The sequence below is a fragment of the Antechinus flavipes genome, chromosome 3, assembly GCF_016432865.1.
Source record: "Antechinus flavipes isolate AdamAnt ecotype Samford, QLD, Australia chromosome 3, AdamAnt_v2, whole genome shotgun sequence".
Lineage (NCBI taxonomy): Eukaryota > Metazoa > Chordata > Mammalia > Dasyuromorphia > Dasyuridae > Antechinus > Antechinus flavipes.
This window is the reverse complement of record NC_067400.1, coordinates 568,774,398-568,792,633: the sequence shown is the minus strand read 5'-3', so window position 1 is coordinate 568,792,633 and position 18,236 is coordinate 568,774,398.

Genomic DNA, 18,236 nt, shown 5'->3' with positions numbered 1-18,236 from the left:
TATTTTCCAAGCTCTCTAGTGTTTTTTGGGAATGAGTGCTGTATTTTTCTGAATCTATTGAGATAATCATGTTATTTCTGTTAGTTTTCTTATTGACATGGTCAATTATGTTGATGGTTTTCCTTATATTGAACCAGCCCTGTATTCCAGGTATAAGAGTTATTTGGTCATAGTATATTATCCTAGTGTTAAGTTTCTATAATCGCTTTGCTAATATTTTGTTTAAGAATTCTGCATCGACATTCATTAGGGTAATTGGTTAACAATTTATGTATAAGCATCATATCTATGCCATAAAAGGAATTTTCCACATAGTTTACATGGTATTAATTACAATATTAGTAGTTTTATTTATCATTTCAATAGTTTTCTTACTTTCAAATTTACTCATTTTATTCTCCTCTGATTTTCAGAGTTTTTAATTTGTCATTTAATTGGGAATTTTAAATTTGTTCTTTTTCTAGTTTTTTAGTTGCATGCCTAATTGATTGATCTCCTCTTTCTCTATTTTATTCATGTAAGCATCTAAAGATATAAAAATTTTCATAAGAAGTGCTTTGCTGTATGCCATAAGTTTTAGTATGTTGTTTCATTATTGTCATTTCTTGAGTGAAATTATTGATTTTTTCTAATTTGTTCTTTAACCCACTCATTCTTTAGGATTAGATTTAGTTTCCAATATCTTTCCATGGTCCTTTATTGCATCTGGTTTTTATTACATCATGATCTCAAAAAGGATGCATTTAGTATTTCTGCCTTTCTGCATTTGATTGGGAAGTTATTATGCCCAGGTATCTAATCAATTTTTGTGTAAGTGCTATATACTGCTGAGAAAAGGGAATATTCCTTCCTATTCCCATTCAATTTTATCCAAAGGTCTATCACATCTAACTTTTCTAAAATTCTATTCAAGTTCTTAACTTCTTTTTAATTTATTTTGTGGTTAGATTTATCTAGTTCTGGGAGGAGAAGGTTATGGTCTCCTATTAATAGAAGTTAGTGGTATATTTTTTCCTGTAACTCATTTAACTTCTCCTCTAAGAATTTGGATGCTATACCACTTGATGCATTTATGTTTAGTATTAATATTACTTTACTGTCTATGAGACCATTCAGCAAATACTTTCCTTTATCTCTTCTATTTAGGCCTAGTTTTTTTTTTTTTTTTGCTTTGTCTTAGATCAGAATTGCTACCCATAATTTTTTTTTCTTCAGTTGAAGCATAATATATTTGTTCTAGCCTTTTACCTTTATTATATGTGTATCTCTCTTCTTCTAATGTGTTTCTTGTAAGTAGTATATTGTAGGATTCTGGTTTTTAATCTACTCTACTATTTGTTTCCATTTTAACGAGAGTTCATCTGATTCACACAGATATGATTACTGTGTATTTCCCTCCATTCTATTTTCCCCTTGTTTATACTTTTCTTTCTTCTTTTATCCTGTCCCTGCTCACCAGTATTTTGTTTCTGACTCCTACTTCCTTCAGTTTGTCCTCCCTTCTATCAGCCCCACCTTTCTTTTCCTCCTTCCCCTTTTACTTACCCATAGGGCAAAATATTTCCTATACCCAAATAGATGTGTAATTCCCTCTTTAAGTTAAATCCAATGAGAGTAAGATTCAGATAATGCTCAGTTCCTTTCTTATTTCCCCTAATGTAATAGGTCTTTTGCAGCTCTCCGTGAGATAGAATTTACCCTTTTTTTTGCCACTCTCTACTTTTCTTCTAGTCCTATCCTTTTTTATCTTTAAATCTTTTTTATATCATTACATCAACTTATAGTTACACCCTCTATTTATTCATATTCTTTCTAACTGCCCTAACAGGGATATACTTCTCAAGACTTACAAGTATCTTCTTCCCATATAGGGATGTAAACACTTTAATTTTAATGAATACCATGGGTTTTTTTCTCTTTTTTTTTTTGTCAAAATATTTTGGAGATATCTTGTTTCCCAGAACTAAGACCCAGCAAGCACACTGTGTCTTGGGCTTGGCATAATAATAATTTTTCACGCTCAGGATGATTTCACCCTCTTGCAAAGTGTATTGCTTACATCAGCACCAGGTGTTCACTGAGGGATTTAGCTCCCTTTATTTCCCAGGGCTATTGATCACATGCTCATAATCCTTGTTTCTTGTCACTGACAGGTACTGTACTCCTGTGTTCTGTGCTCCACAGGAAAGCCATGACCCCTTAAAACTTGAGACAATGACTCTTCTAATGAAACTTTAGAACACTTATGTTTTTTCAAGAAATGCTAACCACAAAAACTCTCTCAAGGTCTAAGAATGATTGTGTTGTGAGCCAAACTCTTTTATGTATATAAGTAGCCCCAGCATTTGCAATCTTAAGCCCTCCTTCTTAGGAGGAGAATTCCCATTTTCCATATGTCATTTTCCTCACCCTGAAATTAATTAAACTTCTGTTTGTGTACTGATTTTCCTATCCTGACCTGCTTTGTACAAGTCTGGACACCTATGGGTTAGAGGCTGATGTCAATGACCAGTTGACATGTGTTTACTTTTTTATACTTCTCTTAAGCCTTGCATTTCAAGATTGAAATTTCGGTTCAGCTTGGGTCTTTTTACAAGGAAAGTTTGAAATTTGCTAATTCACAGAGTAGCCATCTTTCTCCCTGAAAGATTATGCTGGGTAATTGATTTTTGATTGTAACTCAAGCTCCTTTTTCTTCCAGAATATCATATTCCAAGCCCTCCAATCTTTTCATGTAGAAGTTGCAAAGTTTTGTGTAATACTGACTGTGATCTTTGATATTTGAATTTCTTTCTTTCTGGTTAGCTATGGTACTTTCTCCTTGACCCAATAATGCTGAAATTGGCTGCAATATTCCTTGTAGTTTTCATTTTGGAAACTTTCAGGAGGGGATTGGTAGCTCTTTTCAATTACTATTTTACCCTATGGTTCTAAGCTATAAGAGCAGTTTTCCTTTGAAAATTTCTTGAAAGATGTTGTCTAGCTTCTTTTTTTTGATCATGTCTTTCAGGTAGCCCAATAATTCTTAAATTCTCTTCTGGATATAATTTCCAGGTCCATGGTTTTTTCAATGAGTCATTTTGCACTTGTTGCATTTTTTGGTTCTGATTTTGTTTGGATGATTCCTTTTTTTCCTGAGGCAATTGAGGTTAAGTGACTTGCCCAGGGCCACACAGCTAGGAAGTGTTAAGTGTCTGATGTCAGAAGTAATCTCAGGTCCTGCTGACTTCAGGGCTGATGCTCTAGCCACTGTACCACCTAGCTGCCCTTGTTTGGATGATTCTTGATGTCTCATAGTCATTAGCTTCCACTTGCTCAATTCTAATTTTTAAGGAATTACATTCTTCAGGTAGCTTCTGTACCTCCTTTTCCATTTGACCAATTCCTCTTTTAAGGGAATTGTTCAGTGGGTTTTTTTTTTCCATTTGGCAAATCCTATTTTTAGGGAGTTGGTTTTTTCAGTCAGTTTTTGTGAAAAGTTCATGACATACTTCTCTCAATTCCTATCAATTACACTTCTCCAACATGTCTCTCAAGTCCAAAAATTTGTCATTAACAAATCTTATCCTAGAAGATTAAATCTGCCTCAGTACTCTCTCACATCTTATCGGTACTCAGTGTTTCTCTGGCTGGACGCTTGACTAGAGAACAAAGTCTGTATGTAAAAAAGGCACTCAGCATAATCTTCTCCCTGTTTCTCAGCAGCTACACAGCTTTTGGATTCTCTTGCACATCATCATCATGCCCCTGCACTAAGTACCTTCTCCATGCCTTCATTCTACTACCAACCTATCAGACTTTTAGCTCCTTGAGATCAGGGACTATCTTCATTTTCATGTCATTTCTCTGATTATAAATTCATCACATTGTAATAGTGATGATCTGTCTGTTTCCCCTCTCTTATATGCTATTACTTGTCCCTTGCCTTGTGGGAGCATAGGCTTAGCCCTTCTCATGAGTACTACTTTTCTTCCTCTTTAGTAATTCCCAGACTAGCATATTTTTGACAGAAGCCTCCAGATCCTATCTAGAATGGTTGATGCTCCATGGTTGAGACCATCTAGGTGCTTAGAGCTGCAGCTAGGTAATTGGCTAGTATTAAAGAACTTGAAGCTTACATCATGGATGTTCAGACCTTTTGAGGAGGACAACAAACTAATTGGACTATGTACATCATTCCTAGAGACAATTGATAAATAGAATTGTTAGAGCTAAGTTACAGCTAATGCAGAGGAAAGAATCCTGACAAGAGCATCAAGGGAAAAGAATTTCTGTCATAGAACCACAGAATTGGGAGGGATCCCAAAGGACAACTTGAACCTGAACAAGAATACTCTCTAAAACTTCTTCAATAAGCAGTTATTTGAAGATCTAGCATGAAGGGCAATACTAAATTATTAAAGCAGTTCATTCCACTCACTCTCTATGTGGTCATAGGGAAATCACTTAAATTCTCTGGATCTCAATTTCCTCCCCTATTTAAATTGAGCATATTGATTCAGAATGAATCTAAGGAGCCTTCTAGCTCTTTGTTGTATAGTCCAATAATCCCTGTTCTGGACACAAGGGAAACTTAAGTTTTGCTCCCAGAGAAAAAGAACGTCCCTGGATCTGGAAGACTTGCCAAATGGACTCACTTGATCTTGGGAGCAGAAAACTCTGTTAGCAAGGGTCCTCCATAGGATCCTGGTAACATGGCAAGTAGAACAAAACAAGTTCCCTACTCCCACCCCAAGCAAATAATGTAATTCAATTTAACAAAATATCTAAAATTTGATACATTTTTACAAATTGTAACCAAAATGCTTTTTGCAGAAGAGATGGAAAGATGTGAGCTAGAAAATAATTCTGGATATGTGGATTTCAAATTGGTTGGATATGTCCATTATTGATTTACTGCTTATTTGAAAGGCAGTCTTTCTTGGAGCAACCTAGGGATCTGTCTTTGGCCCTGTGATGTTTAACATTTTTATAAGTGGTTTGGATTAGGTCATAATTAGCAAGGTTATCAAATTTGCTGAAGACCACCAAGCAGAGAGGAATAAACAATATGCTGGAAGATGATGTTAGAAACCAAAAACACTGACAGTATAGAACATTGGATTAAGTTTTTTAAATGAAGTTCAATAGAAGCAAATGAATCTTAGGTCAAGGACATGAAGAATTTAAATATTTTTGTTATGTAATCCTTTTTTTCCCAGTCCCCTCATTTTTAAAATTTATTTTAAACTTAATACAAAATAGGAAAAGGGCGAAAACATTACCATGTGCACAGCAAAACATGAGAGAAGATTCAAAATATAAAGCAACAAATTTCCATTTCAAAAAAACCTATATGATAAATACTACACATTCTGGTCAGAGCTGTCCATTTTTTCTTTGGTTCCGTGTAGGGTTCTTTTGGTTCTCTGCTGTGCACTTTTATTTTATTCTTTTTCCTCCTTGTCCCCCACTTCCCTAGGAAAGATACAATTAAGCATGAAGAGATACAGATTTCGATATATGCACATACATACATACATATATACATATGTGTATATATACAAACATATACATACATATAAATATATAGATAGATATCTATAATAACACACACATATGCACATATACATTGATAGATATCTGTAAGACTATACTATGCTTGTTTGTCCTCTGTCTCTCTGAAAATAAATAACATCTTCCTTCATAATTCCAAGTCTTTCCATATTTTTTTAACTTCACCAACTAATCATTCCCTCTATCTCAGCAATATTGAGACCTTCTATTATCTAGTTATTTTAAATAGTCTGAAGTAATATTGATTAACATGACTGATATATAATGTAGTTTCCTTATTTTCTCTTTTGTTTAAATCTACGTTTAACTTTGGCTGAGATCATGATTCCAAAGGACTAGTGATGATTTATACTATCTACTTTCTACCAGAGTCAAATCAACAAACATTCAATAGTGCCTACTATTTCCCAAGCTTTAGGGTAAGAACTAGGAGTACAAAAAAAGGCAAAAAAAGACTCTTCCCTACAAGAGTTTATGTGCTAATGGGATGACTCTAAATGCAGAATGCAGCTTACATTTTGATCAATGCCAGGATTTCTTTTGCTTGACCATGTAATGTTGTTGATTTCTTTCCTTTTTCAAGGGGAAGAGTTTGGAGGGAGAGAAAATAAATTTATGTTAATTTTTAAAAAGTAAAATAAAATGGCTGTTGTTATCAGGATATTTTTTAAGACTCTAGCAGTAGTTCTCAAACTTTTGTTTTCAGTATTTTTATTCTATTGAAAATTATTGAGGATCTCTTCAAAGAGTTTTTGTTTATTTGGATTATATTTATAGACATTTACCATATTGGAAATAAAAACTATTTTTTAATTTGTAGACTCTCTAAAAGGGTTTCAGACTCTAGACCATACTTTGAGAACCACTGCATCTAAGGAGTCTAAGCTGCAGAGTTTTTTTACATAATAATTTTTATTCTTAATCTTTATTTTATGTTTCTGTGTATCTCTTATGTCCTATCCCTCCTGATTCCTCTGCTTTATTTTTACCCACTATCTTGCTATCTTATTACTTAACCACCCTGCCTCCAAGGATCCATCTCATATCTTCTCCTCCTATCCTTACCCCTAACCCTCTTATTTTTACCTGAATTTGGAAAACTTTTTTAGCCTTCCAAATATGTATATATTCCTTCTTTATCCCATTCCCATTGATCTTCACACTTTATCTCATTCCCATTAATCTACACACCATTCTATATCACCCCATCTTATTCTCCTGCCCTTTCTTATAGTCTTTGATGTTTACTTTATATTTCCCTTAGATTCTGTGTGTCAGATTTTCTTTTAACTTCATATTTTTTGCAACAGAATCCTGAAAGTCTAGCAATTCATTGAATAATGATCTTTTTTCATTCAGGATTAGTATTAATTTTGCTAGGTAGGTTATTTTCAGCCATAAATTCAATTCTTTCTTATATAATGATATCCATGATCTGCAGTCTTTTGATGTAGTCACTGCTAGGTCTTGCATTATTATAATTGTAGCTCCATCATATTTGACTTTTTTTTTTTTTTGCTGAGGCAGTTGGGGTTAAGTGATTTGCCCAGGGTCACACAGGTAGGAAATATTAAGTGTCTAAGACCATATTTGAACTCAGGTCCTCCTGACTTCAGGGCTAGTACTCTATCCACTGCACTCACCTAGCTGCCTGCGAATATGTTTTTTTTTTTTTTTTGGTTGTTGTTCCTCATAATATCTTCTCTTTTATTTGGAAGTTGTGGGATTTGGTCATGATATTCCAATAAATTTTCCTCATAGGATCTCTTTCAGGTGGTAATTGGTGGATTTTTTCTATTTCTATTTCCCCTCTTGTTCTAACACTTAAGGACAATTTTCTTTAATTATTTTTTATATTATCATATCACTATTTTTATTTTGATCAGGTAGGCCAATAATTCTTATGTTTTTTTCTTCTTGACCTGTTCTCTATCATTTGTTTTTCTCATTCTTTTTTCTCTTGTTTTTTCATTCTTTATTTTTTTTAAATCTCTTATAACTTCACTAACATCTCTTTGCCCAATTTTAATTTTCAAGGAGTCATATGCTTCCTTAAGATTCTGGATCTCCTTTTCCAGTTGCCTTTCTTTTCATGATCTTTTTTGAATTCTTTTTTTTTAATTCCTCAATCTCTCTCACTTGACTTTTAAATTTTTAAAAAAGTTTTTCTATTAATTCTTTTTGGACAAGGTGACCACTTGATGTTACTCTTTGGGGTAGAAGAGACTTTTTTTTGGTTCAATATCCTCCTCTGAAGATGAGCCTTGGTCTTCTTTATTCTCAGAATAACTTTGTATGGTTGGGCTCTTTCTCCTTTGCCTGCTCATTTAAAACTATTATAAAAGCTTGTTACTGTATTTTTATATAATCCTGGGATGTGGAGGATGGTGGGTATAGCTTCAGGTCCTTTTTCAGCTATTTTACCTGAAAATGAAACCAAAAACTCTGCCCTCTTGTAAGTGTCCACAACCAGTAGCATCCCTGCCCCAAAGCTTCTGTACTCACCAGATATGTGCTGGTTTCTTCTTGCTTAGGGCTGCATCTGAGCAAGAGAGGTGGGACACCAGAGTGTCCCTTATCAGCAAAGATTTCCTCAATCTTCCCCTTTTCAAATGCTCGATTCCCTAAACTGTCTGGGAGATGAAAATTCCTGTGTCTGGGTTAGAAGCTGCCTCCCAATTCAGCTAGCTCCAGGACTTAACACTTACTATTTCAGTGGAGCTAGCATGAGCCAAACCTCCATTCTCCTACCTTTCTTTGAATCTTCTCCTGGTTGTCTCAGGAGGACCAGTGAATTGTCCCAACTCTTATTTATTTTCATCACTCTATGTTCACCATAAGGTGCTATTTTGTTTGTGAGGGAAATCTGGAGAGCTTAAAGTTTTCTAACATAATATGAATGTTTTGGAATATTATTGTTCTATAAGAAACAATCAGCAGAATGATTTCATAAAGGTCTGGAGAGACTTACGTGAACATATGATAAGTGAAGTGAGCAGAAACAAGAGAACATTATACACAGCAACAGCAAGAGTGTAAGATGACCAGTTCTGATGGATGTGGCTCTTTTCAACAAGTGATTCAGGCCAGTCCCAATGGTCTTGGGATGGAGAGAGCCATCTGCACCCAAAGAGAGGATTGTGGGGACTGAGTGTGAATCACAACATAGTGTTTTCATTTTTTTGTTATTATTTACTTGCTTTTGTTTTCTTTCTCATTTTTCTCTTTTGATCTGATTTTTTGTGTGTGCAGTATTATAAATGTGGAAATATGTATAGAAGAATTGCATATGTTTAACATATATTGGATTACTTATCATCTAGGGAAGGGGTGGGGGAAAGGAAGGAGAAAAAAATTTGGAACACTAGATTTTGCAAGGATGAATGTTGAAAATGATCTATGCAATGTTTTTGTTTTTGGTTTTTTGCAATTCGGCAATTAGGATTAAGTGACTTGTCCAGGGTCACACAGCTAGGAAATGTTAAGTGTCTGAGACCAGATTTGAACTCAGGTCCTCCTGATTTCAGGGTTGGTGCTCTATCCATTGCTATGCATATGTTTTAAAAATTAAAAAAGTTGAAAAAGAAATTTTCTGACCTACTTGACCATCTTCTCAGAATCTCTTGTTATTAATTTCAATTGTTATCCATAGCTCTTGTTCCAATTCACAGCTCCACTAATGTGCCTATCTTCCTACAATCAAGTGGGATTGAACAAGATTAAAATTATAATTGGGAAATATTTAGCAAAATACATAAACATACAATACAACATAGAAAGTGTTCATTTGTGATTTTCTAAGTTAATATGTGACTTTCAGGGATTCATTTCTATTTCAGTATTATGCCATTGGTGTAGGATGTTGTTTTAAGATTACTTTCTTCCATATAGCTTTCTAATTTCTTTAGAAATTTTTTGTCAAGTAGGGAGTTCTTTCTTATCAAATCTGGGTTTTTGAATTTGATTATTTCTGAGTCTGTTCCATTGATCTGTCTTTCTATTTTATAATAAAAGCCAAATGGTTTCAATGATTACTACTTTATAATATAATTTGGGGGTTTGAAGTTATTCTTCAATTATCCCTATCTCTTTTCATTATGTCCCTTGGTATTCTAGAACTACTACTTTTCTAAATTAATTTTGTTATGATTTAATTAAATTCTTTAAAGTCTTCAATAATGTTATTGGTATAGTATTGAAACTGCACATAAATTTTAGCATATTATCATTTGTATTCTCATAGATTATACTGCCTCTTTCTCTACAGAAAATACTGGTGCTGTCACCTGGGGAGAGGAATAGGTGCTGCAGAGAATTTACAAAAAACAATAGTGAAGAACTTCTGAATAACAGCATAAATGTCAGCCTATTGAGGAATTCTTTGAAGAAGTGATAGGTACCATTTGTTGGGATTTGGTGGGGTTGGGGAGTACATAGGTGGCATGGCAACCATACTGAAAAACTATTGGGTTGCTATGGTTTGCTGCAGAGAGCTGTAAGAGTACAAAGATGATTCTGGTTGGTTGCTGTAAAAAGCTGCAAAAGACTGCACACTCAAAGAAGCTACAAAACAGAGCACCACCAAGCATCCAACATGTGCCTGGTTAGAAGTGATTAAAGTTTTCCATGTCTTTTGAACATTTGGAATTAAGGACTGTTTGTGGTAGGTGCTGCTATCCATGAGCTCTGTACAAACTTTTTATTCCTTGAGCTTTTGTGAATTTTGTTTAGGTCAACACATTTGATATAATAACTTGATATTTCAAAATTTTTCTGGGTAGGAGACAGGAGGAAGAGATTGCATAAATCTACCCAAAATATATCCAAACCTGTAGGCCAGTCTTTGATAAATGAGTTTCATCCCTTTAAAAGGAGCGCATAAATAATTGAGAGTAAAAGGGATATTGGGGGGCAGGAGAATATGTGACCCTGATCCCATCCCTCCCTTTCTATTGCAATTCCTTCCAGATATTCACTTAGAGGATGGTTGATATAATGATATCAGTTTTTCTACTTGCTCTTTGGTGTTGTTCATTCCTTTCTTACTTACTGTCACTTGAAGACAGATGCTTCAGTTAACTGCCTTGCCTGATCAAGATGTCTATACATGTGCTTAAACAAGGTGTCTTGCAGCCTTAAGTTTTCATAATTCATAGATACTTAAGGAGTCAGTCTCTATTACAAGAATTATCTTGCTCCAAGACTCAATTCTTATCAGATCTATGAAATGAAACAGAACAAAACAACAGAACAGAATAGAATGGAGTGGAATGATCTGGAACAGAAAGGAGGGAAAAGGAATGGAATGGGATAATGACAGAAATAGGAAGGATATCTATGTCTCCAGCAACATATTGCTGGACATATAACCATTGCCAAATCACTTTGTATCTCTGAGCTTCATTGTCTTTATTCATAAAATAGTGGCAACAGTTACTCGACCTATCTCACAGTGATCTTCATTAATAAGTCATTTGCCTTATCTTGGATCATTACATTGCTGAGAATAGATAAGTCTTTTTTAAGTGATGTTGTACAATATCGTGGTTAAATGGGAACAATGTTCTCTTGGTTCTGTTAATTTCACTTCGCACAAGTGGTAGAGTTTCAGTAACAAGAAGAGATGAGAAAAGGGACTTGTACTCAGCCCCCTTTATAGCAAAGCACTATTGTCTTCCTGTCTAGCTTCCCTCTACCCACTCCAAGAATCATTATCTTCACAAAATCTCTAACACTAACAGAAGAAGTTCCCAGAAGGGCCAGTCTGGGAAGTATGCTATCTCACCATTCACTTGGAAATCTCTTGCTTCTTTTGTAATGCCAAAGAAACTGAGCAAGACAGAGGTTAGAGACCAATTCAATAGTTTATTAAATGGAGAGAGATACTGGGACCAGATGGATCTTGGTCCCAGGGCTGGAGAGACTATCATCTCAAAGAATCCAGCCTCGAGTTCTGGGACAGCAAGCTTTTTTATAGGATAACAAGAACAGTGACATAATGGGGGAGGTACCTAGGTGGGGATAACCTAATGGTGGGGGAGGCCCCTAGGATGACACAGTGGAGGGAGGTTACTAATATTCTAATGACATCTAAAATGGATAAATTATCCTGTCAAACATTAAGAAAAAATGTCTATAACCTAAAGATATAAAACCTTCATCTCATCAACCATTTAAGAGGGAATGATTATAGCCTGGGGTTTTGGGGCAGAGCAACTGAGGTAGGCCTTTATCTCATCAAACATTAAGAGGGAAAGGTTATAATGTGAGGCAGAGTAACTAAACAATGGGGAAACTAGGTCAGGACATCAAAAGGGAACTGGCACAACAACCATCCTTAAGAGAAAAGGGCAGTTGCCACAACTGCCAGTTGAAGGCCAAGAAATTTTAGAGGCAAACCAGAAAATGCTTGCATTGATCTGAAGGTGCTGGAATGAAATCACCAAGAATCTGCTTGAGAGAGATTGTGAGGAAGCAGAGGTGGGCCCATAATTACCAGAGACCAAAGTGTTGTACCAAAGTTCCCTTTTAATGTTGTGACCCAGTTTCTTTTAATGTCATGACTCAGTTTCTCTAATTGTCCTATTTAGTTATTCTGTCTGAGGTTATAATCTTTCCCTCTTAATGTTTGATGAGATAAAGGTCTACCTCAGTTGTTCTGCCCCAAAACCCCAGGTTATAATCATTCCCTCTTAAATGGTTGATGAGATGAAGGTTTTATATCTTTAGGTTATAGACATTCTTTCTTAATGTTTGACAGGATAAAGGTTTATCAGTTTTAGATATCATTAGAATGTCAGTAACCTCTCCAGTACCTCCCTCCATTGTGTCATCCTAGGTGCCTCCCCCCGATTAGGTTATCCCCATCCAGGTATCTCCCCCATTATGTCACTGTTCTTGTTATCCTATAAAAAAGCTTGCTCTCTGATACTTAGGACTGGATTCTTTGAGATGATAGTCTCGTCCAGCATGGATCCATTTGGTCCCAGTATATCTCTCCATTTAATAAACTATTGAATTGGTCTATAATCTCTGTCTTGTTCAGTTTCTCCAGCGTTACATGGTCTTCCATCAAAGCCTCTTACCTTAGGATTATTCTTGCATACATTCCCAGGACCATTTCTAGTAAGCAAGGATGAAAGGAAAAAAGCAACTCATTTGGAAATGTTATTTTAAAAGAAGATCCAATTGATATAGATTGTAAAGGAAAGAATATGGAAATCACAAGAATCCTATTCCCCACTAATTTCCCTATCTACATCTCTTCAGATGTAGGTTCAGATTCACAGGGAAGTGAAGAAATGGGTGAAACCATTCAGGTGATATACAAGTAAGATCAGCAACAATGCTGCAGCTTAGAATCCTTAGAATTTTAAAAAAAAATCCTGATCATAACAACTATTTTATTTTATTTTTTAAAAATTAATAGGCATTTATTTTCTCTCCCTCCAAACTCCTTCCCTTGAAAAAAAGAAAGAAATCAACAACAATGAATGGTCAAGCAAAAGAAATCCTGGCATTGGGCAAAATGTATACTGCATTCTGCATCTGGAGTCACCCCATTAGGACATAAACCCCTATAGGAAAGAATCTTTTTTTTTTTTTTTGCCTTTCTTTGTACTCCTAGTGCTTATCCTAAAGCTTGGAAAACAGTAGGAGTTATTGAATACTTGTTGATTTGACTGATAGAGAGTGGATAATGTGAATCATTATTGGTCCTCTGGAATTTTTATTAATTATTGCATTGATCAGAATTCTTAAATTTATTTGCTGTACAAATTATTCTTCTAGCAAAATAAGAATTAAGCAACTCATTCAATTTTCATTGTCCTATCCACCCGTAATCAATCTAATTGCTTTATTCCTTCTCTGATTTTTATCCCTTCTTTAACTTCTTCTTTTCCACAGTAGGACTTAAACATAGAGCATTTGTTCTTTTGGATTTTATTGCTAGCTTCAGCTATCTCTGAACTTATAATTCTTAAAGGAATTCTTAAGAAAATTCTTAAAGGAGCATTATATCCTTTTGTATCAGTTTGGCTTGTCTTTCTAGGGATTTCCTCTCCTTGTTTCTGACCTCTGTATGTCTTTTATGAATCTAAGTTGGTTGGCAAATTGTCTATGTATTCATATCACCCTGTTTCGATAGCTTCCTTTTTTCCCTTTCCCGAATTGTTTTTGTTTGTGTCTTCATAATTTCATCCTTAAGAACTTCACATTCATTTAAAAAAAAAAAAAAAGAACTTCACATTCTTCCTGGATTGACTTTTCTAATAAAATTTTAGTCAATTTAATTTTTTTTGCCTTAATCTGTTGAAATTTGCTTTCCTAAAATCTAGGGACTATAACAATTTCTACTCTATCTCATGATTTCTGCATTAGCAACCTGTTTCTACCTTTTAGTGAGAATCAACTCTAGAATAAAATTTATTTATTCTTATAAGAATAAGTTCCTCAGTGTTTTGAAAGACAAAATTATCACCAAATATTGAAACTACCCCTTAAAAATAGAGTTGCTGAGTTCTTGGTCAGTGATGTAATGTATCTAATGAAAGATAATAATAAATACAAATGTATGTGAGCATACATAGACATGCATGTACATATATATGCTACATATATTCTGCATATGTATTTCTTGAAATGTAATAAAATGGATTTAAATGAATACATATATGTATATGTATATATTTAGCTTTTCTTCTAAAATGAATTGTATATGTATGTATGTATGTGTGCATACACATGCACAAATTTAAAATAGCTGCAATGGAGGAAGAGCAAGTGAGATGCTCAATAATACACAAGAGATAAAAGCAGATGAAGAAGCCAATGATAAGATCCATATCCTCAGCTGACTATCCATAATCAGCTAATAGATTCTTGGCTTGCCTTCCTTGTATTTTCATCCTTCAACAATTTCATTCTTGCAAAGGAAAGCAAAATGTTATTCTGGACTTGATTTTATGAGGGAAAATTTGGCTACTGAAATAGAAACATTGTCAATCTTGGTGATAGTTCACCAATTCACTTAAAAATTCATAATAGGGGAGAGGAAACTTGGACAAAACCTGACATGTAACATGGATTTTAGAAAGCAGATATCAGATAGTTCACAAAAGGGATAGATATAACTCTAGTGTCTAAGTTTTAATAAAGCAAATCTCAGAAGCAACAGAAATTTCTCCACTATGAAATTCTAAAGGCATAAGCAGATACAATTCTGATAAAGAAGAGAATGGAATGGTAACCAAAAAGACTGATATAAATGTATAGGGAAGTCATTAACCAATTTAGATTTGGAAAAATATAGAAGCAAGGGCAGGTAATGGAAAATGAATGCAAAAAATGAGAAAGTCCTATAAAGATAAGTTTTAAATGGTTTAAGGCTGATAAGAAAGTTAAGGAAAACAAAAGGTGGATTTTAAAAAGCCTTAATAAGGAAGAAGAAGCTTCAAAAAAGGATAAGGTCAATGCTACAGGTGGATTTGTGTAACAGAAATGGTTGAATGAGAAAAAGCAGATTCTTTCTAGTTTTTGCTTTGTTTCTGCATTTTTTCTTTCAAGGAGGGTGATCCTTGAACATGTTGAATGATGAAATGACTACTTGGGTTGTAAACCAAGATAGTTTAAATTATAGGGAAGCCCCTGGGTGCTTCTGATTAATTCATCATTAGCTAAGTGGCACAGTGAATAGAGCACTGGAACTGGGATTCAGAAAGAACTGAATTCAAATCCAGGATCCATCATGTAAAAGGTTTAGGGCACTGGAAAAAATTTCTTAACTTATATGCCTTAATTTTCTCTGCTCTAAAAGGGAGATCAGAATAGCATCTGCCATCCAGGTTTATTGTGAGGATCAAATGAGATAGTTGTAATAGTTTTTTGTTTTTTTTTGCAAAATTTGAGGTGCTCTATAAGTTTTTTTAATTATTATTAGGGGAAGGGGGACAGGAATTAATTAGCCCCTGTTATTTGCCAGGCACTGTTAAATGCTATTATGTCAGATAATCCACAAAACAACCCAGGGAGCAAGTGCTATTATGATTCCCATTTTACAGTTGAGGAAAATGAAGCTAACAGAGATTGTGTGACTTAACTAATGTTGCACAGTAAATGATTAAGAGTGGATTTAAACTCAGATCTAGCCTGACTATAAACATAGTACTCCCATTCATTGTGCCATCTAGCTGCTTCTGTTGTTATTATTATTAAAACAATTAATAGATGTGATGGTTGAGCTCTGATTTATTGCATTAGAAAAATTATATGAAGAAGTAGGGATAACCTACCATTTGGCACGTTGCTAAATCCTACCCATTGCTACATCTCAGTTATCAAATTCACCTTAGCATTCATTCTGATTTAGAATCTCAGAATCCAAGAAATAACAAAAGAATAATTTAAACATCATTGATAGATCTTGTGGTCACAGTCTTTATAAAGTGTAATGTCTCCTTTACACCCAAGAATAGAACCAAATCTGTCTACAAGATCACAGATGCTAACAGAAGGGACACAGCACACACAAGTTCCTCTATGTTTCTTTGTGGTTTAGTAGAGAAGAGATAACATGATCTTTCCATTATATGGTAGTTAATTTATTAATTGATTTAGGGAAATTTCTCTTTAGAAAATTTAGAGAATGCCATAGCATCTCTCTCCAGACTTTTCCAAATTAATTTTTTTTGTTCTATGAACAATCCAAACCACTTAAATTCACAAAAGTAAGCAAATATAATTAAATATCTTGACTTAGTAACTGGATGTTCTTGTTTTTATATGCCCAGCGAGCAATGCTGAGTCACTTAAACCAAGCTGCTAAGGTCAGTTGTAAGTCTCAGTTGCTATTCATAACTTCAGGGCTTCATCAAGCCTTGAATCAGCTACATTAGCGCTGATCATGGTGCTGATATCTCCTATAATAATAATTACAGTGTCTTTGTCTCTGTTTGTGTCTGTTTCCTTCCTCTCTCCCTGTCCCTGTACCCCTCTCTCTCCTTTTTCCTCTTCTCTTCTCTCCTCTCTTTTCTCCTCCCTCCCCCCCCTCCTTCCTTATTTCTTTCCCTTTGTCTCTTCCTTTCCCTTCCTCCTCCTTCCCTCTCCATTCTTCTGTCATTTTTTTCTCCTTTGGAAGAAGATTGTAATTTGACCTTCTTACATGGTGTAGACTTGTAATGAGGACTATCCCCCTACCAATGCAAGTTCACATATTGGTAACTACCAGTGAAAAGGAAAAGTCCATTTAAAAAAAAAAAGATTTTGAGAATCTCTGGAGTGGAGAGTTTGGGATCAGAGATTGGAAGTAATATTTTCTCTCAGGCAATTCATTGGCCTGGAAACAAAGACCAGAGCAGTTTCAGTCAGTTCTTTGTCAGCTGTGTTTGTCAAATACAAAACTTCTATATATCAGAAATGGAATCTAAATATCTAATAGACTTAAGTCTATTATTAGCTTTGTAGTTCAATATTGGGAATAAGTATTTATATAGTTCCTACTTGGTGTCAGGCACTGTGGTAAAAGCTTTTTATAAAATATCTTTCATTTGATCCTTCCAACAATGTTAGGGGGTAAGGGCTATTATGATACTCATTTTACAATTGTAGAACCTGAGGCAGAGTATTTAATTGACTTGCCCAGAGTCACATAGCTTATTTTAGGGATAGGATTTGAAATAAGGTTTTCCTGAATCCAGGCCCAGAATTCTATCCACTATACTGTCAGCTGCCTTATTGTTTCCCATTATGTTTCAAATTAAGATAAACTAAGACACAAAGTTCTGAACATTAACTTTATTAATTATTAAATGTTAATTTATTAATAAAAACAGCAAAAAGTTACCTAAGCTAATCCATAGATATTAAATGAAAGCTGATAGATTCTTTTTTTAAAATAACAGTAAAATGAGAGAGCAAAATCTCAATCAACATAGGTGTCTTTTTCTGTCTAATTATCAATGACATAGAATGGAGATTAAATCATTTGGACCTCTATTTCTGAACTTCTCTTAAGCAAAACAGATGATTCAAATCACAAGCAAAGGTTACCAGGAAATAATCTTCAGGTGATGGAGAGTTGCTACACTGGTTTAAATTGATGAGATTTGACCTTTAGGTTAACTGAGTTTCTCTAAAAAGTTGGTGATGGGTGGAATTATAAAATTGGAGATAATTACAAAACAAAAAATTTAATCTTTAATCAAGTTTCTCTGGAATATAAATGATGTGTGAAGTTTACATAGAAAAGGAACTATGAAAGAGGATATTAAATCCAGCTTGACTAAGCCTCAAAAATAGTATTAAAATCAAATTTCAATTTTTCATTTATTCATCCTTAAGATCATATCTTCAGGAAATTACGTACTTCACAAAAGCAAACCAGCTTTCCTAAAGCTACCAAGGTGGCTAGTCACCCTAGGTGATGGGCAAATGAAATTAGGAGGCAAGAGACTGGGGCTGGGAGATGAGTGTGATGAGGGAGGGAGGGTTGGGGGAGGGGTTAAACAGCTAGAATTTTGAATGCCATCTAGGGGCCAGAATGGGAGATTGTTAGCTGCTGAAAGCTTGACAATATTGCTTAGCCCCTACAGGAAGAAAACAGGTTGAGTATATTTATAGGTATTATACTTTGAGTGTCACTAAGGGGTTTGGTGGATAGAGTGCTAGGCCTGGAATCAGAA